Source organism: Leopardus geoffroyi, chromosome D1 (genome assembly GCF_018350155.1).
Source record: "Leopardus geoffroyi isolate Oge1 chromosome D1, O.geoffroyi_Oge1_pat1.0, whole genome shotgun sequence".
Classification (NCBI taxonomy): domain Eukaryota; kingdom Metazoa; phylum Chordata; class Mammalia; order Carnivora; family Felidae; genus Leopardus; species Leopardus geoffroyi.
The window spans coordinates 100,021,484-100,045,025 of NC_059329.1; the positions used below are offsets into that span (position 1 = coordinate 100,021,484).

Genomic DNA, 23,542 nt, shown 5'->3' on the forward strand with positions numbered 1-23,542 from the left:
ACAGTCAGGAACCCTCAAAAAATGTGATCTTTGTTTTCTTGTACAGCTGCATGATGGCACATGTCTGTTAGCGATTGCCAACTTCACTAGAGCGCACAATGGGGGTAGTGAAACTGCCAGTTACACGTAGAACTTTCAGGGAAGGGAGGCAACGTCACATGGTGCTGTCTTACATTTAAATACCAGCAGAGAACAAATGCCCATGAGGCCTACAGGTGGTATGGAAAACTGAGGAAATGGGTGAGATCATATAGAGGGTGAAGAGGAAGAGGAGGGAGGACCCAGGATTGGACCTCCAAGTTCTATGTCTGTGCTGGACTCTAGGTCCACGTGTCCAGCTGTCTCCAGTTGAATATCCGATAGGTATCTCAGACCAAATGCTCAAAGCCCAACCTTGACCTTCACCCTCCTGGTCTTCTCTAACTCTGCAAATGGCATCTCCATCCTCCAGTTGCTCAAACCCCAGACTTTGAGTTACCTGATCACTCCTCTTTTTCTCACATCCTGTATCCAGTCGGTCAATAAATCCTCCCTCCAGGAGAGCTCCTTCATTTTCCACTTGTTATTATGTCTGCCACTGCCTCTCTTGTCCAAGCCATCTTCTCCTCTCCCCTGGATTATTATGGTAGCTCTTACTTCCACCCTTCCCTCCTCTAGTTTATTCTTTTTTAAAGTTTATTTATTTTGAGAGGGGGAGAGGGGCAGAGAGAGAGGCAGAGAGAATCCCAAGTAGGCTCCACACTGTCAGTACAGAGCCCTACGCAGGGCTCGAATCCAGGAACCCTGAGATCGTGACCTGAGCTGAAACCAAGAGGCAGATGCTTAACCGACTGAGCCACCCAGGCGCCACCCTGCAGTGTATTCTTTCTTTCTTTTCTTCTTTTTTCTTTTTTTGACATTTTAATTTATGTTTGAGAGACAGAGAAAGACAGGGTGTAAGCAGGGGAGGGGCAGAGAGACAGAGACACAGAATCTGAAGCAGGCTGCAGGCTCTGAGCTGTCAGCACAGAGCCGGACTTAGGGCTCAAACCCATGAACTGTGAGATCATGACCTGAACTGAAGTCAGACGCTTAACCGACTGAGCCACCCAGGCGTCCCCCTCCTCTAGTTTGTTCTTAACAATGCAACCAGAATGGTCCTGTCAGAACATTTGTCAGGTCATGTCATTCCTCTATTTGCTTCTCTTCTCAATCAGACTGAAACTGTCTCTCAGGCTGTTTATGACCTATATCCCCAGCCCCATTACCTCCTGGAGTACACACTCATCTCATTCTGCTTCCATCGCCCTGGGCCCTTTGCTATCCTTCAAGCACTCTGTTCTGCCTCAGGGCCTTTGCACTGTGATCTGCTTAGAAAGCTTTTCCATATAACAGCATTGTTTGCTTCCCCACCACCTACATTTCACTGCTCAAATGTAACCTTAACAGAGCATCCTGTAAAGAAATAGCAGCCTCTATCCTTGACTCTTCCAATTTCCCTTAACCTGCTTCATCTATCTATCTATCTATCTATCTATCTATCTATCTATCTATCTATCGCTGTATCTCTTATGATCATCTAACATGCTACATATTTACTTACTTATTTGTTTCTAGATTATTACCTATCTAGTAAGAATATATGGTCCATAGGAGAAACTTTGTGTCTCTTGTTCACTGCTTATTCCTAGCATACAGTAGACACTCAAATATTTGTTGAAGGAAGGAAGGAAGGACTACAGCATTTCTCATCCAGGTAGAGAAGGAATTGACTAGGAGACTAAGAAATGGCTTGACTAGGAGACTAAGAAGGTAGGAAAGGAGAAGCCAAGAGCATGAAGTATAATAGAAGCTGCGAGAGAAAGCATGTAAAAAATTAAAAAAAAAAAAATGTTTATTTATTTTAGAGACAGAGCACAAATGGGGGAGGGGCAGGGAGATCTGGAGACAGAATCTGAAGCAGGCTGCAGGCTCTGAGCTGTCAGTACAGAGCCCAATGCAGGGCTCGAACCCACAAACCATGAGATCATGACCTGAGCCGAAGTCGGACACTTAACCGAATGAGCCACCCAGGCATGCTGGGAAAGCATTTTTTGTTGTGGTAAAAAATATGTAACGGGGCACCTGGCTGGATCAGTCAGTGGAGCATGTGACTTTTTTTTTTTTTAATGTTTATTTATTTTTGAGGGAGAGTGTGTGAGCAGGGGAGGGACAGAGAGAGAAGGGGACAGAAGATCCAAAGTGGGCTCCACACTGCCAGCAGCAAGCCCGATGTGGGGCTCAAACTCACGAACCTTGAGATCATGACCTGAGCCAAAGTCAGATACTCAACCGACTGAGCCACCACGTGCTCCTATGTGACTCTCGATTTCAGGGTTGTAAGTTCAAGCCCCATGTTGCTCATAAAGCTTATGTATATACATATGTGTATATACACATATATATGTATATGTATACATATATATATGACGTAAAACCATTTTAACATAGATAGTTCAGTGGCATTAAGTACACTCACATTGTTTTGCAACCGTCACCATTGTCCATCTCCAGAACTTTCTTTGTCTTCCCAAACTGAGACTCTGTACTCATTAAACAACTCTCCATCCTGCCTTCACTGCTACCCCAGGCAACCACCACTCTAGTGTTTGTCTCTATGACTGACTACTCTAGGTATCTCATATGAGTGAAATCATACAGCGTTTGCCCTTTTTGTTACTTGCTTATTTCACTTAGTATAATGCCTCAAGGTTTATCCATGTCTCGCATTTATCAGTTTCCTTCCTTTTTAAAAGCTTTTAAAAGTATTTTTATTTTAATTATTTATTTATTAAAATTTTGTTTAATGTTTATTTATTTTTGAGACAATGCAAGAGACAGAGTGCAAGCAGTGGAGGGGCAGACAGAGGGAGACACAGAATCTGAAGTGGGTTCCAGGCTCTGAGCTGTCAGCTCAGAGCCGGATGGGGGGCTCGAACTCACGAACCGTGAGATCATGACCTGAGCCGAAGTCAGACGCTTAACCGACTGAGCCACCCAGGCACCCCTAAAAATATTTTTATATTTAGGGGCGCCTGGGTGGCTCAGTCGGTTAAGTGACAGACTCTTGATTTTGGCGCAGGTCATGATCTCATGGTTTGTGAGTTTGAGCCCTGCATTGGGCTCTGCACTGTCAGTGTGGAGCCTGCTTGGGATTCTCTCTCTCTGTCTCTCTCTCTCTCTCTCTCTCTTTTTCTTTCTCTGCCTCTCCCCTGCTGACACCCTCTCTGTCTCTCTTTCGAAATAAATAAACTTAAAAAAATTTTTTTTAAATAAAAATATTAAAAAAAAAATTTTAAAGGTTAATTTATTTTTCAGAGACAGAGAGAGACAGAGCGTGAGGAGAGGAGGGGCAGAGAGAGTGGGAGACACAGAATCAGAAGCAGGCTCCAGGCTCTGAGCTGTCAGCACAGAGCCTGACATGGGGCTTGAACTCACCGTGAGATCATGACCCGAGCTGAAGTTGTACACTCAACTGACTGAGCCACCCAGCCACCTCAATAAAAATATTTTTATATTAAAAAATTTGTTTTAAATATTCCATTGTATGTATGTATATATATATATACATATATATATATATATATATGTATATATATATATACACACACACACACACGATGTTTATCCATTCATCTGTTGATGGATAACTTGGGTGGCTTCCACCTGTAGGTTATTGTGAATAAGACTGCTATGAATATGGGCATACAAATATCTCTTTGAGACCCTGCTTTGACTTTTTTGGGGGGTTATATATGAAGTAGTGGAATTACCGGATCGTATGGTAATTCTATGATTAATTTCTTGAGGAGCCACCATCCTATTTTCTACAGCAACTGCACCAGCGCACGAGGGTTTCGACTTCTCCACATCCTCATCAACGCTGATATTCTGTTTAAAAAATGCTTTAAAAAAAAATAATGGCCATCCTGAAAAAAAATAATAGCATCCTTCACACATCCATTAGGGTGTGAAGTGGCCTCCCGTTGTGTTTAGAGGAAAGGATTTAATGAATTTATTTTTAAAGATTAAAAAAATTTTTAAAGCTTATTTATTTATTTTGAGAGAGAGAGAGAGAACACAAGCTGAGGAGGGGCAGAGAGAGAGGAGAGAGAATCCCAATCATGTTCCATGCTGTCAGCTCAGAGTCCAACGTGGGGTTTGAATTCATGAACCATGAGATCATGACCTGAGCGGAAATCAAGAGTGGGATGCTTAACTGACTGAGCCACTTAGGTGCCCCAAAATTTTCATTTCTAAGTAATCTCTACACCCAGTGTGGGGCTTGAACACCCAATCCCGAGACAAAGAGTCACATGCTCCACTGACTGAGCCAGCCAGGTGCCGATAGATAGATAGATAGATAGATAGATAGATAGATAGATATAGATAGATTTTTTAAAAAAGTAATCTCTACACCCAACCTGGGGCTCAAACTCACAACCCCAAGACCAAGAATTGCACGCTCTTCTGACTGAGTCATCCAGGAGCCCCTAAAGGAAAGAATTTTTTTTTGAGAGAGAGAGTGTGGCAGGGTGGGGGAGGGGAAGTGGTAGAGGGAGAGAGAGAACCTTAAGCAGGCTCCACACTAGGCATGGAGCCTGACGTGGGGCTCGATCTCCTGACCCTGGGATCATGACCTGAGCAGAAATCAAAAGTCAGATGCTTAACCAGCTGAGCCACCCCGGTGCCCCTAGAGGAAAGCATTTTAAACCAGAGAGAGTGGTCACCTGTCAAGAGCTGCTCCGAGATCTAGTAAAGCAAGACTGAGAGTATCTGTTGGAATTGGCTCGTGGAGGTGGTGGTGACACCAGCAGAATGGCGGAGGGTCACCAGATCGGAGCAAGCAGGAGAGCGAGTAGGTTCTGAAGGTGACTCGAGAAGCTTGTCTGTCCTCAGGAGCAGAGGAATATTATTTATTGTTTTGTTATGCCCGGTCATCATATGAGGTGCGGGGTTGGAGCAGAGGCTAACAACAGACGTGGTTCCTTTCATGGGGCTGGCAGTCCAGCAGAGGAGGGGTAGATGGTCAACACATTTCTTCAACTCCGATTTGATAAGCGCTAAAACCAGAAGCGGAGGGTGCTGTGTATATTGTGGCAAGATGGCAAATGAGGAAGGGAGGAGGATGTCAGAGGAGGTGTCCTGAGGAAGTGACTCTCCAGTGAGTTAAAATTTGGTGTCCCCTGGGGGTCTGTCTTCAGGGAGAGAATGCCTTGGTCATGCTGACACGCGCATTTGGGCCTCCGTGGCAATCTCACTGGACCATTACTGTGGCCAAAGTTGAAGGGACTCAACGTAAGAAGTACCAAGAGTGTGCCAGCGCTTCCTCCTGAGGCTTCTAAAGTCACGTGTCTTGTGAGCGAGGAGCAGGGCTGGGCCTGGGCGGGGGTGTGGGGGCATAGTGTGCTCTACCTGTACCCCAAAGCAACAATGCTTGTGCTTACAGAGCCTCTCATTCAAGTTTTCTGTCAACTTTCTGTCCTGTTCAGTTCTAGTTCAAGGGTCAGATGGGGGAGTCGACATGCGACCTTGGGCAAATTAAGCATAACTTGCTTGTGCCTCCATTTTTTCATCTGTAATTTGAGGACAATACAAGTACCTATTTCAAAGTAAGTGAAAAAACTCACGTAAAGCATTAGCGCGTGACTGGCACATAGGAGGAGCCTGGCAAATGTTAGCTTCTATTGTTACTTTTACTACTCTGATTATATGCTAAAGCTTGGGTACACTAAGTGTCTGAGCCTTAGCGAGTTTACTGTTCAAAGTCTACTGTTTAATGAATTGGAATTCTAGTTTTATCCGTTAGTTTTACAAGCTTAGGTAATGTGTATCTGCTTCTAAGAGCTAAGGCTGCCCTGGGGTGCTGATAAGATCTGGATTCTGAATGGCTGGGGCTGAGGACAGACATGGCCTGGACTGTATTCACCAGAGTAGTGGGGCTTCTTGGGAGCCAGCTTGCTGCCCTCCCTGGATATGCTCAACCTCTCCATTATCTTTCCATTTGCTGCAACGCCAATCCTATTTTTCGTATACCCCCTGGAAAAGAAAGTGTTTTTAAGCACCTGCATGCCAAAGGTTTCCAAGTGTCTCTAGAGTTTAGGGAGATGTTTTTTATGTTTTCGTTTTTTTGTTTTTTTTGCAGCAGTCCCTTGCTTCACCCAGTGGGCCTTCCGATCTCTTCCTTAGCAAGGCAATGTGGTGCTGAGCACCAGAAAATTCCCAGGGAGAGCCTCTGCCAAAATGCAAAACCAAGGAAAAAGGATGAAAGCAACAGTTTTGGACCAGGGCTGGCAGAAATGGTAAACCCAATCTGCCATATTTGCTTTTTCTTAATCTAAAATAACAGAGATAACATACACAATGGACTTTCTAACTTGCCACTTTTCCCTTATCTTTTTTCCCTTTGTGAGCCTAAGACATCGTGTTCTTTCATATAACCTCTCTCTCTCTCAAAAAAACAAAAAAAACAAAAAAACAAAAAAAACAAAAAAAAACCCAACAACAACAAAAACAAAAAACCCTTGGCCATTCCGTTCCCTGCCGCCCATGGAGAAGAACAGACTCTATCTGATATTTCAGCTGGAAGGCAGGGTGGCAGATTCTTTCCAATGGGGTGGCGACTTCCTCCCTACTCTCAGAACACACCCCTTCCCAAAAATACGCCCTCCTGGGCAAGCAGCACAAAGGGAATGTCAGCAAATGCCCACATCCCTTCCTTTTCCTTTTACACCCAGTGGCCTGGGAATGGCGGGCACGCTCGGGGAATGCACACCACCAATCGGTGTGCGGCCCCATGGGGCCTGTAAAGCGGCCTTGCTCTCATCTCTTGCCCTCTTGGGCCATCTTCCAAACCAACTGCCAGAAGGGATTGTCCTAAAACGCAAATCTGATCATTTCATTTCATCTACTTAAGAACTTGCCGTGGCCTTTTGGCCCACAATGAGGGTTCCCAAACTCCTGCCTGAGGTCTATGCCAGCTATATAAGAAGCATTGTATTCAGATGTAGTTTCTAGAGTTTAGGTTAGAACCTGGGGATCTGCCTATGTTAGCCTGAATTCTTTAGGTTGGTAAGTGACAGTAACTCATCTCAAACTAGCTTAGGTCAAAAAAGGAATCTATTATTTCTTCTGACAAGGAAGTTTAGGGGGTAAAATGATCTCAATTATATCTGTGAGATTTTAATTTATGGAGGTGACTAAATGATGATGTGGAGACGTCAATACCATTGAAAGACTAACGTATTGATTAATTTCCTAAGAGGAGAGGGTATGCTATGCCACACAGGACCATTTGGGGAAGCACGAGGTGGAAGGGAGCGGGGGTGGAGTGGGATCGTTGAGGGGGCGTAGACCACAGCCTTTGTTGGGATTCCTGCAGGACAGGCAAGGCAGTTTAGGACTAGCTAGTTTGAATAAATCAGGTGGCCTTTGGGGGATAACAACTGTACCTGGTAGTCTGTTACCGGGCCCTGGGTTGATTTAGGGCAGGGGACATGACGTCTTGGTGGTGTGAATTCCCTGACGGAGGTCACTTCAGAGTATCAACTCTGGATCTCAGGGGAGATGTAAACAACTTCAGCTGTTACTTTGGGTGCCAAAGAGACCAATGTAGAATCTAAGAAAACACAATTAGAACAAGAGCTGGCTTCAGTGGGAATGGCTTTAGAGGTGTGCTAATAATGCAGCCACGAGCTACATGTGGCTGTTGAACACTTAGAACGTGGGTAACACAAACTGAAATGTGACGGAGGTGTGAAACACATGCCGGCTTTCAGACAGCATAACGAAGAGAAAACTTGTATAGCCCAGTGATTTGACAATTCTGTGCGTTGCTCAATGCTCACCAGCATCGGTGTGGTTGCCATCTGTCACCCGCAACATTATTACAGTATTATCGACTATATTTCCTATGCTGTAAAAAACAAAACAAAACAAAAAAACCCTGTGTCATTAATGATCTTTCAACTTTTTTTTAAAATGTTATTTATTTTTGAAAGAGAGAGAGAGAGTGTATGTGAGTGCAAGTAGGGGAGGGGCAGAGAGAGAGAGGGGAACAGAGGATGTGAAGTGGGCTCCACAGTGTCAGCACAGAGCCCGACATGGGGCTCGAACCCAAGAACTGTGAGGTCATGACCTGAGCCAAAGTTGGATGCTCAACCGACTGAGCCGCCCAGGTGCCCCTATGATCTGTTATATTGATTACGTTGAAAATAATATTTAATATTTTGGAAATATTGGATTAAATAAAATATAGCATGGAAATTAATTTCATCTGTTTCCTTTTACTTTTCTTAACATAGACACTAGAAACTTGAAACAGCACGTGCAGCTTGCACTTTGAGAGAGAGACAGAACGTGAGCTGGGGAGAAAGGCAGAGGGAGAGGAAGACACAGAATCTGAAGCAGGCTCCAGGCTCTAAGCTGTCAGCACAGAGCCTGATGGCGGGGCTCAAACTCATGAACCGCGAGATCATGACTTCAGCCCAAGTCGGTCGCTTAACCGACCGAGCCACCCAGGCGCCCCTGGTTCACATTATATTTCTATTGGACAGCAGTGGTCAGGATCAAATGTTCTCTTTCTCTCTATGGACTCTGCTCTTTTTACGTATATTTGGAATTCATTCTCTCCTTTAAACTGTCTTCCGTGTGTCTGCGAAAATGGCTGCTGGTATTTCCAAGCTTATAGAATTCCAGCTTCTCAATGCCATCCAAACGGGAAGTTCTTTCTTCCATTGTTCATATATCAATCTCGGGGAAAGACACTCAATGGCCCTGCTGATGTCACGTTCCACCCCTTGGACAAAGCACTATTGACAGGAAAACAGGTTCCTGTGGCTTGTCATGAATTGCGTACCCATCAAATAGGGGTGGAGCATCTGCGTGGCATGGGAGAGGTGCACTGCCCGATATGATGAAAGGAACTCGTGGTTACTAATGTGGTTTCATTACACTTCCCAGGTGATTCTGATGCACGGTAAAGTTTGTTACGCGCCAGACCCTGGAGGTAAAACCCAACTGTATTAGTGTGTGTTCGTGGTGCTTATTAGGCCTTCTGTGGTCTGGTCTCCTGCTGACTTTAATCTCTTGTCAGTTCCCTTCTCTTTCCTAGCTATATGTCAACATTGTATTGTTTAAAATTTCTTGGGGCGCCTGGGTGGCGCAGTCGGTTAAGCGTCCGACTTCAGCCAGGTCACGAGCTCGCTGTCCGTGAGTTCGAGCCCCGCGTTGGGCTCTGGGCTGATGGCTCAGAGCCTGGAGCCTGTTTCGGATTCTGTGTCTCCCTCTCTCTCTGCCCTTCCCCCGTTCATGCTCTGTCTCTCTCTGTCCCAAAAATAAATAAACGTTGAAAAAAATAAATAAATAAAATAAAATTTCTTGCAGCTCCCTAAACACTCCATGCTGAAAACATTTACTATAGAAATTGTCAAATACATATAAAAGTAGAGAGGATAGTATACTGATCCCTCCATATACTATCACCCAGCTTCAACAATTATCAGTGAATGACCGATCTTGTCCCACCCATGCCCCCATTACTTTTCCTAATGGATTAGTTGGAAGCAAATTTCCAACATCATATTGTTTCATCTGTGAATATCGCAATAAGTATATCTATGGATTAAGGATCCTTAAAACAAGGTAATCACAATACCATTTGGACTCTAAAAAACACAATACTTCCTTGTTATCAAATATCCAGCAGGTGTTCAAATTTCTGTGGATTGCTGGAGCTGGTTTCTCTGATATCCAAACAAGGTCGTTGGTATGTCTCTCAGATTTCTTTTAACCCATAGGCTTCCCACCCTCTTTTTCTAACCTCGCAAGTTATTTATCGAAGAAACTGAGTATTTTGTCTTGTAGAGTTACCCACATATTAGATTTTAATGGTGGCGACCTTAGGGTGTCGTTTCACGTTTGTTCTCTGCATTTCCTATAAACTGGTACTTAGATTTCAAGCAGTGTTGCCCAATAAAAATATCATGTAAATCACAAAGGCAATTTTAACATTTTCTAGTAGCTACATTAATCAAACGAAAAGGAGAAGATGAAATTCACTTTACTACTATGTCTTATTTAACCCAATATACCCAAAATATGAACAATGTAGCGTATAGAAAAGATCCCGAAATATCTTGTGTTCTTTTTTTCCTTGGAGTCTGAGCAATCCAGCACGGGTTGGACACTTCCTGCACGTCTCAATGCAGACTGGAGACACTGCAAGTACGAATAGCTACTTGTGGCTAGCAGTTAGTGGTTTTTTTTTGCCCAGCACAGCTCCAGGGGCTTCATCCAAAGTCAGTTCAGTTTTGTCAAGAATACTTCATAGGTGTACTTTCCCCGAAGGCACTTGGTGATATCACTTCACACTGCCGTGATGGGCAAGGAGACAAATAAGTGTGGACAAGGATGTGGGGAGACTTCAACCCTCATGTATTGCTGGCGGAATGTAGAATATGGCACAGCAGCCGTGAAATAGTCTGGCGCTTCCTCCATAGGTTACGCGTAGAATTTCCATGTGACCCTGCGATTCTCCTCTTGGGCAAATACTCAGAGGAGGTGAGAGCAGGCATTCAAACAAACGCTTGCACACAAATGTTCATGGTAGCATTATTCACAGTAACCAAAATGTGGAAACAACCTAAATGTCCATCAGATAGTAAATGAATAACCAAAACGTGGCATATCCAGACAATGGAATATTATTCAGCCATAAAGAGGAACAAAGGACTGACACATGTCGAGCAAGGCTGAATCTTGAAAACATGTGAAGCCAAATAAGCCAGACCCAAAGGCCACAGATTGTGTGGTTTCCCCAATTTATGTGAAATATCTAGAATAGGCAAATCTGCAGGAGCAGAAAGCAGGTTGGTGATTGCTGTGGGCTAGAGGAAGGGGGAAATGGGGAGCGACTGCTTAATGGGAATGGGGTTTCCTTCTGGGGAGATGAAAATGTGCTAGGTCTAGGCAGCAGTGATGGTTGCACAACACTGAATGCACGATACACCCCTGAATTGGACACAATTCAGGTGTGAATGCATGATACACCCCTGAATTGGACACTTTAAAATAGCTAAAAAAGTGAATTTTATTTTACATGACTTTACCACAATAAAAAAAGAACAGGTGATGTCTGGTTGTTTGTCTTTTAGCAGATAATGATCTTTGCCTAGATCTGTTATTTCACCAGGGGTTTAGGGGCACGAACGGTGATACTCTACATCTATAATTCCTTCGTCATGTATTATCGCGGGTACTTCTATCTGATGAAAATTTCCCTTGTCAATCACTTGGTACAACATGTACCCCCTCATGCCCATGCTTTTGCTGTGTCCGTCCATGGGTCTGGAACACCTTTCTTTCCTTCCCCTCTGTGCCTGGCTAATTCCTAATTCAGCCCGATCCCTCATGATCCGGGTGAAATGTTACCACTGTGAAGCTTCACCATCTTGATTGTAGCACTTAGTGCCTTTATTGTCATTTTTTTTTTTTTTTTTTGGTCTTTCTGTCTCCTTTACCACCCTTTAGCTCACAAAGGGTAGGTTCTGTCCCCTATACAAAGATTCAGCTCCAGTGGAATAGTGGGTGTTCAATAAACATTGGTGACTTGGAGGTGAGCTTGTTCATTGCAATGGGCAAAAAGATAAGTGTCAGTCCTCTACTTTACATGAGGGTGCTGGTTTTGTATATCCGTGTAACTAATGGCCACAAATCTGGAGACTTAAAACAGTACATTAATTTTTATTTATTTATTTATTATTTTTTTTAAATTAATTTATTTATTTTTGAGAGACAGAGAGAGACTGAGCACAAGTAGGGGAGGGGCAGAGAGAGAAGGAGACACAGAATCCGAAGCAGGCTCCAGGCTCTGAGCTGTCAGCACAGAGCCCGACACGGGGCTCGAACTCACAAACTGTGAGATCGTGACCTGAGACAAAGTCGGAGGCTTAACCAACTGAGCCACCCAGGCGCCCTGAATTTTTAAAAATGTTTACATTTTACTTAAAAAAATTTTTTTTTAATATTTATTTATTTTTGAGACAGAGAGAGAGACAGAGTGTGAGCAGGGGAGGGGCGGAGAGAGAGGGAGACACAGATCCGAAGCAGGTTCCAGGTTCTGAGCTGTCTACACAGAGCCCAACGCGGGGCTCGAACCCACAGACTGCGAGATCATGACCTGAGCCGAAGTCGGACGCTTAACCGACCGAGCCACCCAGGCACCCCTAAAATTTTTATATTAAAAAATTTTAAGTTTATTGGGACTCTGGGGTGGCTCGGTCGGTTAAGCATCCGACTTCGGTTCAGGTCATGATCTCGCAGCTCGTGAGTTTGAGCCCTGCATTGGGCTCTGTGCCGACAGTTCAGAGCCTGGATTTTGTGTCTCCCTTTCTCTCTCTGCCCCTCCCCCACTCACGCTGTCTCTCTCTCTCTCTCTCTCTCTCTCTCTCAAAAATAAATAAACATCAAAAAAAATTTTTTTTTTAATTTTAAGTTCATTTATTTTTGAGAGAGAGAGAGAGAGACAACAAGTGAGGAGGGGCAGAGAGAAGGAGAGACAGAACGACGCCATCAGCCAAGAGCCTGATGCGGGGCTTGAACTCACAAACTGTGAGATCACGACCCGAGCCGAGATTAAGAGTCTGACACTTAACCGACTATGCCACCCAGGTGCTCCAAAACAGTACATTTGTTATCTCCTGATCTGGAGTTTGGCATGGCTTAGCTGGGTCCTCTGCTCAGGATGTCATCAGGCAGTAGTCAAGGTGGCCGCTGTACTGCACTGTAATCTGCAGGCTCCAGGAGTGAGGAATTAGTTTCCAAGATCGTTCAGGTTGTTGGTGGAATTCATTTCCTTATGGTTCTGTGACTGAGCTCTCAGTGTTCTTGCTGGTTTAAGCCAGGGGCCACTCTTAGCTACCACAGGTGGCCCGTAGTTCCCACAATTCTTTGCCCCATGACCCTCTCTAACGGCCCTCTCATGACATGACAGCTTGCTTCTTCCAAGCCAGCAGTAGAAAGTGGATCTCTCTAGAGTGTGCTAGCAGCCCCGAGCCTTATCTATATAATTGTAACTCTAATCACATTGACCACATTCCTCTGGTTATGAGCAAGTCCAACGTCTCACCTGTAACCAGACAAGGTGTGACCATAGGGGCCACCCTAGGGCCTGTTGTCCACAATTAGCTATGACTTACTGAGAATCTACTGTGCACCAGACACTGTGCTAGGCATTTTCCATTAATTATTTCACTTAATCCTCAAACTATTTTATGAAGTGAATCCTACGAGAGCTAATTTGTAGATATGCAAATTGAAGCTCAGATATCGGTGTTTGAGTTGTTCAAGGTCTCACAATCAATGACAAATCTGACATGCAAACCCAAGTTTGATCCTAAAATCACCTTCTACCCTACATACCTCATCTTTTAACTAGTTGGTACCAGAAAAATCTTAAAAAATCGTCCCCTCATTCCTCTTTCTCAAGAGTAACAACAGACATAGGAGACACACATTCTCTGCTCCTTGGATTCATATTTTAGAGCATAGTCAGAATGAACTCTGTCTGCTAAGAGGGAATGTTCAGATGGGAGCTGGCCCTTCTAGGAAATGTTATGTTGCAGAATTAGGGCGGGCTGCCAAAGCACGCGAACAGACCTGACCTGGATTTTCTCAATGCCATTAGAAGAGAGTCATAATATCTCCTAGCTATATAGTGAGTTATCAGTTCCTCTCATTTTATTCACAATGTGCCCGTGAATCAGCAAGGGTGGGGATTTTATATATTTACTGTAGGGATTATTCTGTATCTGCAAGTTTGTATTTTGGCTTAAAAACCTTAGTATGTTATTGCATGAACAGTTTCCTATATTCGTATATTGTCTCTCTAAATGTGACTTAAAAATTTTTTTAATGTTTATTTTTGAGAGAGAGAAAGAGAGGCAGAGCGTGAGCAGGGAAGGGGCAGAGAGCGAGGGAGACACAGAATCGGAAGCAGGCTCCAGGCTTTCAGCTGTCAGCACAGAGCCCCACGCGGGGCTCAAACTCCCAAACTGTGAAATCATGACCTGAGCCAGAGTCGGATGCTGCTCAACCGACTGAGCCACCCAGGTGCCCCTCTAAATGTGATTTTAAATGGATACTTAATATTCAATTCCATGGATCTATCCTAGCTTACTAAAATGTTTCCCTAATTTGGGCTATTTAGGTTTCTTCTTGTTTTTCACTATTACAAAAGATGTCGTGATAAACACCTTTGATGGTTGAAAATGTGTCCACACATCCATATGCATACATGCTTAGGATACGGTCCCAGAAACGGGATGGCAGAGGACAGTCCCAAGGCTCTTGGTACATACACATCGAGACGTGTACCTCCCGCTTTTCAGGCGAGGCTGCAGACTCCGAGGGAGACTTGCCCCAAGTCACGTGGCCCACACGCGCAGCTGAGATTTGGACGCGGGTCTCCTGCTTCCTACAGTGATGTTCTTCCTTACAACTAGCCCCTCACAGTGTGCGCACCCCCCCCCCCCAGCAGCACTGGTAAACCCCGGAAGAATGTTAGAAATCTGTGCTCTCAGGCCACCCCCCCCTCCCTCGAGACTTTGTGGATCAGAGTCTGCATATTCTACGATCTTCAGATGCTTCTTTGCACATTGAAGTTCGGGAGTGCTGCTCACAGTACACCCTCCCCCAGAATCCTGTGAAGTGCTTTGGAACCAGACAAAACGCCACTAGCCGTGGTGTGACCAGTTTCCCCTCAGCTTTGAGATACCTCTTTCACGTTTCCTGGTATAGGGCCCGTGTGTGATGTGCCCACCTCATGAAGGGATTTGTGAATTCACTGTAAAACAGCAGGGTAGTTAACTTGCCTCCGTATTGTCTCTGGATGTGGCCAAACCCTCCCGCTCAGAATTGTACAAATAGCTTTTGGGGATAGTTTTCAGGAAGTATTGTGGTGAAGGGGAAAGAGTATCGCACCAAGAGTTCTGATGCAGGCAACAACAGATGTTGGCGAGGATGCGGAGGAAGAGGACCTTTTTTGCACTGCTGGTGGGAATGCAAACTGGTGCAAGCACTCTGGAAAACAGTATGGAGGCTCCTCAAAAAACTAAAAATAGAACTACCCTACAACCCAGCACTTGCACTACTAGGCATTTATCTAAGGGATACAGGTGTGCTCTTTCGAAGGGACACATGCACCCCCATGTCTATAGCAGCTCTATCAACAATAGCCAAAGCATGGAAAGAGCCCAGGTGTCCATCGATGGATGAATGGATAAAGAAGATGTGGGATATATATACAATGGATTATTACTCGGCAATCAAAAAGGATGAAATCTTGCCATTTACAACTATGAGGATGGAACTGGAGGGTATTATGCTAGGTGAAATTAATCAGAGAAAGACAAAAATGCTATTACTTCACTCATATGAGGACTTTAAGAGACAAAACAGATGAACAGAAGGGAAGGGAAACAAAAATAATATAAAAACAGGGAGGGGGACAAAACAGAAGAGACTCTTAAATATGGAGAACAAACAGAAGGTTACTAGAGGGGTTTTGGGAGGGGGGATGGGCTAAATGGGTCAGGGGCACTAAGGAATCTACTCCTGAAATCATTGTTGCACTATATGCTAACTAATTTAGATGTAAATTAAAAAAATTAAGTATTATGTTGAAAAAAAATTAAAAAATTAAAAAAATAAAGGAATGCTAAAAAGAAAAAGTTCTGGTCCAGCTTCCACCATTAGCAAGCTGGGTGACCTTGGAGAGCTGTTGGGTTATTCTTTATTGAATTAGCTACTCTGATGAGAACACACTTTGTTGATCACGAGGCGATGGGCATATCTGTGGAGAGCCTGTATTTAGACATCATCTTCCTTGTGAAAGAAACGAAGGTGTTCAGACCAGATGATGCTTAAGGCAAATATTCAGAGGACAGAAGACATCCTTCTGAAGAAGCCTACTTTAGGTTGGACCCCCCCTTGTGCTCTGCAGGGATATGACAGCGTTCTGAGTCCAATCAGGATGGGTACGAGCGAGCGCTGGAGTAATTGATCTTCAGAGTCTCATCTAAATCTAAAAACGTATGATCTTATACCATTTCAACATGAAAAAGAGAATCAGAATTCTAGCATTAGCTGGTCATTTTATGCATCTACCTGCCCTCAGGAAAGAGAGCAGCTCGTCTCTCCTTTTAAGAATTTGGATTTCTTTCAAATCCCGTTTCTGGGATTAGAGTCTTTCTTTTTGTTGCTATTCAATTAATTTCATCTGCCTTAAGCACATTGAGCAATCAGAGACCAGGCTTGGGTCTTCCCAATCAGATGTAATTACTGGAGACCCTGATCTCTGGTTCGTTTTCCTTTCTGCTCTCCGCACATTATCTTTCTTAGAGGAAGGAAGTTAAAGGCTTTATATAGTTCTGTTTTGCAACCGCATTTCTCAAACTTAGAACTGCACATCCTTATGCCTAAATAAGTGGCCATGATTCAGCCTCTTGGAAAACCAGATACTTAAAGGAGTTTGTCACATGCAGCAGATTCAAAGAAATGGTCAGCGATGGCCCTTTACCTTGAAAGTCACAGTAATGTCCTCAGAAAAAAGAAAACATATTTTTGAGACTAAAATCCAAACCTTTTCTTTTGTTTTAATGTATTACATAATCCATTTTCTTGTAATGAATAAGATTATTTAGTCATTTTTTTTTGCTTACAGCGCCTTTGGTATAGGTGGGGGTGTTAAATTGAGATTAAAAAAAATTTTTTTTGAGTTTGTTTTTTAAAGTTCATTTATTTTGAGAGACAGAGAGGGGCAGAGGGAGAGAAGGAGAAAGAGAATCCTAAGCAGGCTCTGCAATGTCAGTGCAGACAGAGCCCAATGTGAGGCTTGAGCTCACGAACCATGAGATCGTGGACGGAGCCGAAGCTGGACGTTTAACCGACTGAGCCACCCAGATGCCCCAAATCGAGCTTTTTTGATATTGAAAGGTCAGTATTTCTAAAACCCCCAGGTTCTAAGAGGAAAAAGGAAAAAAAAAAAAAAGAGAGCATTTCTATTACTTTCAACAGCAGAATATTTGCACAAGGGTCTATTATTATTTTTTTTTAATTTTTTTAACGTTTATTTATTTTTGACAGAGAGAGAGAGACAGAGCATGAACAGGGGAGGGTCAGAGAGAGAGGGAGACACAGAATCTGAAACAGGCTCCAGGCTCTGAGCAGTCAGCAAAGAGCCCGATGTGGGGCTCGAACTCACATACTGCGAGATCGTGACCTGAGCCGAAGTCGGACGCTTAACCGACTGAGCCACCCAGGTGCCCCAAGGGTCTATTATTTAAAGCCCCTTATTTAGGCACTGGTGGGAAATTACGCATTCATTTCACACATATTCAGTAAAAGCTTACTAGATGTCAAGCACACTTCGAGGTCCCAGGTGAAGGACGTGGCTCCTGCCGTCAAGGAGCTTAGAAGGGAGTGGTGCACTGGGTGCTGGTATAGGGTAAGCACAGGAACTGTGAAGATATTCACAGGCAGACAGTTCGTCCTAAGGGGTTGAGGAAAGCTCCCTAGAAGAGATGTGCCTTGGGTTGAGGAGGAGATAGTCAGAGGCTCAAGGGAGTGACGTACATTTCAAGCAGAGGGAACAGCAAATGTGAGGGAAGAGCAAATCAAAGGTGCAGAGGCAGTTGAGGGCACAAGAAAGAATTAAGCATGCCTGGATCATGAAGAGCATGAGGAAGACGGGGAGATACAGGAGTGGGTGGCAAACACACAGCGTGGCACTGGCTGAAATAAATCAGGCCGGCTGAGCCAAAGCCTCCAACGTATAACGATTTCAGAGAGTAGAGTTACTTTACAAGCATTTTAGAAATGGTCCCTGTGAGGAGTGAAATTTAGTTTGGAGAAGGCACCATATCAAGAAATCCGTTGGCATTACCCCAAAGAAGAGACTATATTTTTCCTTTGGCTTGGGCATAGTCCCCCCTCCCCGCCCCCTTTGAGTGTGACTGCTTCATCTTTCTTTGGAAGAAAATAAAGTCTCAGCACAGGCAGCGTTTGATGCACTGCTCATTTGATCTGGTTGATTCAGGAAACAGATGCATCCTCTTGGTCTCAGCACAAATTGTTGGGGTTTCTTTTTTCTGGTTTCACCAAAGCCAGATCTATGTCTCTATCAGCACAGAGGAAAAAAGTAATTACTGAAGTATTAGTGTGATTATTATTTCCTGATATGAATTCCTGCATTCCTTACTTGTATCTGGTCCTCTCCCTCGGCTGCAGTTAGAAAATTTAAAAACAAATTCTTCTTGGACAAAGTCTATATTGATTATTTTTAAACCTCGTTTGCATTAGAGGACTCTTTTGAGAATTTAATGAAAAAGAAAAAGCCCTCTCCTCGGAAGGATTCGCATTTTCTCACACTTACAAAATGGAACACGGTTTCAAGAGCTTCACAAACCTCTTGAAGCCCCCCGAGGACCCTTGCGGAATCTGTAGACCCTGGTTAAGGACCTCCGGTCTGTACAGCAAAAAATAAAATGGAAGAGCTGCTCGCTGAGACTGGACGGTGACAGTTAGCTGTCTGCTAATTAAGGCAGTATATTTTGGGAGGTCAGAATAAACCCAAATTGTATTTCCCGTATAGTTGCTGGAGCCTCTGCTGTCACATTGACTCAGTGGGTGGACCTCAGCTTTCCCAACACCCCCACCTCCATGCCAACCCAAACCCGAGTGAAGGTCCCAGAGAGAGGAGGAAGAGAAGCCAGAAACCACTTGAGGCTTTTCATTTTGTTTGTTTGTTTTTAAATTTTTAATGTTTATTTTTGAGGGGGGGGGGGAGAGAAAGAGAGTGCCCAAGTGGGGGAGGGGCACAGAGAGAAAGGGGACAGAAGATCCGCAGCAGGTTCTTTGCTGACAGCGGACAACCCGATGTGGGGCTTGAACTCACCAACTGGGAGATCAGGACCTGAGCGGAAGTCGGACATTTAACCGACTAAGCCAGACAGGCATCCCTAGACTTTTCATTTTCTAAAGTCAAGTTCCTGGCCTTGGAGTTAGAAGAGCTGCTTTATCATCTTAGCTCTCCCACTTTCTTATGCAATCTTGTCAAGCGATTATCATTTTTTCAGTATCCGCTTCCTCATCTGTAAAGTGGGCCTCGCAACAAGATTTAGTGAGAGTGTTTGCCAGACATCTGGTTCCTAGACGGTGCTTGACAACTGGTAACTGAAATTCAGTTCTTCTAGCGCAGAGTAGAACCTTTCAGAGAACCTCAATATTGAGAAACGTATGGTGTGGGGACTTCCGGTTTCTGGTTCCGGCATGTAGGGAACTTAGACATTGCCGTTCTGTCCTAACAAGGAAAACGCTGAACGCACTGAAAAATCCACAACTTTTCTTAGATCGGTCAAAGAAATGAGGTCACAGAGCAAACTGCTGTTCCCCAAATTGGAAAGACAGTTGCACACAGAGAATCACAACTTCCAGGGGCAGAACTTGCCATGGGAAGCAGGGCCGGGGTAGAAAAACCTGAACTGTAATGGGCAAATTGCTCAGTGTGGTCAACTCTGAGAGTTAAAAAACTCCAGGGGGACTCATTCATGGGGGGGGGGGGCGGTGGCGGGGGAGGCTATTTTGGTGAGTTTTACCTTCAGGAGTTCTATCAGGTCCTCACAGTAAATACTGGAGAAAAGTACTCATACTTCTGGCAGGTGGAGGGAAAAAGGAGCCATTTTGAAATCTGTCAGAGCATTCTGTTGTTCTTTTAAAATTTTTTTTTTCAACGTTTATTTATTTTTTTTGGGGGGACAGAGAGAGACAGAGCATGAACGGGGGAGGGGCAGAGAGGGAGGGAGACACAGAATCGGAAACAGGCTCCAGGCTCTGAGCCATCAGCCCAGAGCCTGACGTGGGGCTCGAACTCATGGACCGCGAGATCGTGACCTGGCTGATGTCGGACGCTTAACCGACTGCGCCACCCAGGCGCCCCTTTATTCTGTTGTTCTTAACAGGGCCTGCCCTCAGGAGAAACTTTTGCCAGAGCTTAACCTATTGGGGTTTTAGCAGAGCCTTAACCTGCCTGGGACAAGAGCAATACATAACTCCGTCTCTTCCAGGAGGAAGGATGGGGGAAGGAACTGAGAAGCGCCGGTGAAGTTCACAGTCCAGGGGCACAGGCTCACCAAAGGACAGAGACCTCACTGGAGGGTTCTAGAATATGTCCCCTCCACCTACACCTTACCGCCTCGTCACTAAGGGCCTGCTCATTGTAATTCCTTTTACCCAGCGCATCATGTCCATCCTTCAACAACAACAAGCATACTAACGGGCAAAAAACACGGTTTGAAGAGAACTGAACCAGCATCAGAACCAGAGGCAGATATGGTAGGAATGTTGGAATTATCAGAGCAGGAATTTTTAAAAGCTATGATTAATATGCCAAGGGCTTTAATGGCAAAGGCGTCCCACATGCAAGAACAGACAGATAATGTAAACAGAAATAAAAATTCTACAAAGAATGAAATGAACTGCTAGCAATAAGGAAAACACTGGCACCAAAATGAAGAATGTCTCTCGTGGGCTCATGAGTAGACAGGACGCGGCTGAGGAAAGAATCTCTGAGCCTGAGGATATGACGATAGAAACTTCCAAAACTGAAAGGCAGAGAGAACAAAAGACCGAAAAAAGCAACAGAATAGAATATCCAAGACCCGTGGGACGATTACAAAAGGTTTGGCATACATGTAATGGGAATATTAGAAGGAGCAGGGAAAAAGGAACAGAAGCAATATTTAAAGCAACAACGATTGAGAAATTTCCCTAAGTTCATGTCAGACCCCAGCCCACAAGAAGCCAGAGAACACCAACCAGGATAAATGACCAAAAAAACTATGTGTGAAGTATCATATTGAAACATCAGAAAATTGCAGATAAAGAAAAAATCTTGAAAGAAGCCAGAAAGAAAACAAACAAACAAACCAAAACCGTTATCGAAAGAGGAGCGAGGCACCTGGGCGGCTCAGTTGGTTAAGCATCCGACTCTTGATCTCTGTTCAGGTCGTGATCTCACAGTTTGCAAGTTAGAGCCCTGCCTGGCCCTCTGCGCTGAGAGCACGGAGCCTGCTTGGGATTCCGTCTCTCCCTCTCTCTGCCTCCCCCCACCTCTCAAAATAAATAAATAAACTTTAAGAAAATAAAGAAGGGCAAAGATGAACATTACATCCAACTTCTCCGAAGCCATGTAAGCAAGAAGAGTGCTCAGAGAAAACCCCCCCACCAATGTAGCATTCTGTACCCCCCCAAATTGCCCTTCAAAAGTGAAGGAGAAAGCACGACTTTCTCACACAAACAGAAGTTGAGAGGACTTGTTGCTAGTAGCCCTGCCTTGCGAGAAATGTTGAGAGAAGTTCTTCAGAGAGAAGGAAAGCGATGTAGGTCCGAATCTCAATCTATACAAAGAAAGGGAAAGCATTGGAGAATAAGCAAAGGTAAAACAAACACTTATTTTTTCTTATTCTTAACTGATGCAATCGGGAATAGTTGGTTCAAAATAATAGCAACATATTTGATTACGTATGCTCATGTACGTATGTATGCTTGCACGTGCTTATGTGTAAGTGAAATGAATGACAGCAATGACATAAGAGATTGGAGGGAGGAATTAGGAATATTTGGTTATGATCAGGTACTTGCACTACTTCCGAAGGAGTATGGGGCTTTTGGAAAGTGGACTGGGGTTAGTTGTAAATGTAATATTGCAAACTCTAGGAAAACTGTGACAAAAAGTTTTTAAAAAGTGTAACGGATATGCTAAGAAAGGAGAGAAAATGGAATCGTAAAATGTTCCGTTAAAACCACAGAAGGCAGAAGAAGTATGAAAGTAAAAACAGGAATAAGAACACGAGTAATAAATAGACAAAGGTGACAGATATGGTAGGTGTTAATCCAAATATACCAGTAATCACCTTAAACATCAATGGTCCAAATACACCAATTAAAACATAGAGCTGGTCAGAGTGGATCAGAAGATAAGACCATTGTGTCTATAAGAAACCCATTTAAATTTTTTTAAGTTTATTTTTTTATTTTGAGAAAGAGAGAGGGAGAGCATGAGCACACTGGGGAGGGGCAGAGAGAGAGGAAGGGAGAGAGAACCCCAAGCAGGCTCTTTGCTGTTAGTGCAGAGCCTGACATGGAGCTCAATCTCACTAACCTGAACCAAAATCAAGAGTCAGATGCTTTTTTTTTTTTAACGTTTATTTATTTTTGAAGGAGAGAGAGACAGAGTGTGAGTGGGGGAGGGACAGAGAGAGAGGGAGACACAGAATCCAAAGCAGGCTCCAGGCTCTGAGCTGTCAGCACAGAGCCCGACGCAGGGCTTGAACCCACGAACTGCCAGATCATGACCTGAGCCCAAGTCGGTCGCTCAACTGACTGAGCCACCCAGGCGCCCTCCATTTTAAGTATAAAGATGCATATAGATTAAAAGCAAAGGGATGGAGAAAGATATATCATGCTAATATGAATCAAGAGAAAGTGGGAGTAGCTATATTAATTTCAGACAGATCAGATTTTAGACCCAGGGATTACATAATGTTAAAGGAGTCAATACTCTAAAAAGACACATGATCCTTAATGTGTATGCACCTAACGACAGAGTAGCAAAATATGTGAGGCAAAAACGGACAGAACTGCAAGGAGAAATAGAATACTGGGTTTATTATTATAGTTGGACACTTTAACAACCCTTTATCAGTAACGTACAGAACGAACAAACAGAAATTCAGTGAGGACAGGGTGAACTCAACAAAACCATCAATCAACTGGATATAACTGACATCTGTACACTGCTTCATCCAACAACAGATTACATGTTCTTTCTCAAGCTCATGTGGAACATTCACCAAAATAGACTACATTCTGGGCCATAAAACACACCTTGGCAAAGCTACATTTAGACTACAACACATTCTTAAATTACACATAGTCAAAGAAGAAATCTTAAGAGAAATTAAAAAATATTTTGAACTCAATGAAAATGAAACCACAACTTATCAAAATTTGTGGGATGCAGTGAAAGCAAGGTTTAGAGGGAAATTTATAGCATTGAATGCATATATTAGGAAAGAAGAGGGGCGCCTGGGTGCCTCAGTCAGTTAAGCGTCTGACTTCGGTTCAGGTCACGATCTTGCAGTTCATGGGTTCGAGCCCCTCATTGGGCTCTATCCTGACAGCTCAGAGCCTGGAGCCTGCTTCAGAGTCTGTGTCTTCCTCTCCCTCTGCCCACCCCCCCCAAAAAATAAATAAATATTAAAAAAAAATTTTAAACAAGAAAAGAAGAAAGATGTTCCTATTTATTTATTTTTGAGACAGAGAGAGACAGAGCATGAGCAGGGGAGGGGCAGAGAGACAGGGAGACACAGAATCCAAAGCAGGCTCCAAGCTGTCAGCACAGAGCCCAACGTGGGGCTCAAACTCACAGACCGCAAGATCATGACCTGAGCCAAAGTCAGACGCCCAA

General features: G+C 44.0%; 1 long non-coding RNA gene across 4 annotated transcripts in view; it reads left to right on the plus strand.

The window, feature by feature from the left end:
- LOC123601678 overlaps window positions 1–23,542 on the plus strand; it is a 65,003-nt gene that overhangs the window by 21,971 nt on the left and 19,490 nt on the right. For 2 of the 4 annotated variants that reach the window (XR_006714233.1, XR_006714234.1), the window contains exon 6: window positions 6,164–7,967. The exons of 1 other annotated variant lie outside the window; for it this stretch is intronic. This is a non-coding gene — a long non-coding RNA (uncharacterized LOC123601678). Of the gene's footprint in view, window positions 1–3,336; window positions 3,387–6,163; window positions 7,968–23,542 lie in introns of those variants that run through there. One more of the 4 variants, XR_006714236.1, reaches the window with a different exon arrangement.